Source organism: Salvia splendens, chromosome 20 (assembly GCF_004379255.2).
Source record: "Salvia splendens isolate huo1 chromosome 20, SspV2, whole genome shotgun sequence".
NCBI lineage: Eukaryota > Viridiplantae > Streptophyta > Magnoliopsida > Lamiales > Lamiaceae > Salvia > Salvia splendens.
Genome location: NC_056051.1, coordinates 1,879,841 through 1,881,061, shown reverse-complemented (window position 1 = coordinate 1,881,061; position 1,221 = coordinate 1,879,841). Strand labels below are relative to the sequence as shown.

Below are 1,221 nucleotides of genomic sequence, written 5' to 3'. Positions count from 1 at the left end.
AGTTTTAAAGTATAAAATAGTAATAATTATATTGGGTGATTGAATGAATGATATTATGATATCACCGGCTCCAATTTTCCTTCTGCCAAAAATTAACAAATTCGGCTTTTCATGCAATTTATTTACTCAAATTAATGAATTGGGCTTTTCATAATGATTTTCAAATTACTTTTTCACAAAATTAATAAATACTCACATTATTTTTGTTAATTGAGTCGACTCTTTTTGTCAAAAAGATTAAGAGAGATGTTTATATATTAATTGAGTCGACTCTTTTTTCTATTCATCTTTTTCCAAAAATAAAAATGATTAGTTATCACATAACTTTCTAAATAGAAAAAAATGCATTAATTAATAAGGAGTGGAGTGAGTAAATATTTAGGGATTCGGTTCAGATTTTTACTCAATTCAAATATTCAAAATTTTATGAAAAATAAATCAGAATAGAATCAAAACCGTGCAAAATGTTGAATCCAAAAGCTAAACTATAAAGATCCGAAAATCCGAAAATCAAATACTTCCAACTTACATTAGAATTGTTCAACGCAGATACCAAATCATCCAATAACAACAAAAATATTCTAAACCAGCCCATAACAAATTAACTATACTTTTCAAATCATCCCCTCCAAAGGTATTAAGTTCCAACTTTTTTCCAACGAATAATGGAGATTGATTAATTTTGAAGCATGTAATGATTATTTTTCTTACCTACACAAAAAATATGTAATCTATAAATAAAGTAAATCAGTTAGTTGCAATAATAAAATTAAATGCATAGAACTTTAAACTTTCAATTACCTTCCTCAACTTTTTTGACATTTTGTTAAAGTCGGTAGAAATATTCATTCTTATTCACTGAATTGTACTATAATACAGAGTTACATATTTATAGGCTAACTATTCTCTATGAAAGGTAAACCTAATTTACAATGAATGATACTCTATTTGATATACTCCCAAATCAATTACATATATTATTTACCCGTGTCTATGCGATCTCATTCCAACACATATAAATGGAGCAAACGACTTGTGAAGTCAGTCTTGATCACAAACTAGAATTTCCACAACTCTAGGACTTTATAAGCTCATGACTTAATCAATATTGAACAACAACAAAATGATCTCTTTGCCTAACTATGTCCACCATTAATCTGTTTTACGTTTATAGGAAGCAACATCATTTCTTATACTTTTCAGTTGATTAACAACCTCTCC

At 27.4% G+C, this 1,221-nt stretch overlaps 1 protein-coding gene across 1 annotated transcript in view; it reads right to left on the bottom strand.

Annotated features, from left to right (window-relative positions):
- The window catches only part of LOC121780952 (SKP1-like protein 1A), a 1,759-nt gene extending 1,742 nt beyond the window's left edge, over positions 1-17 (bottom strand). The window contains exon 1 of the mRNA XM_042178617.1: positions 1-17. This exon is cut by the window's left edge and continues 421 nt beyond it. The gene's annotated coding sequence lies outside the window, so the exon portion shown is untranslated.
- Positions 18-1,221: the final 1,204 nt, after the last annotated feature.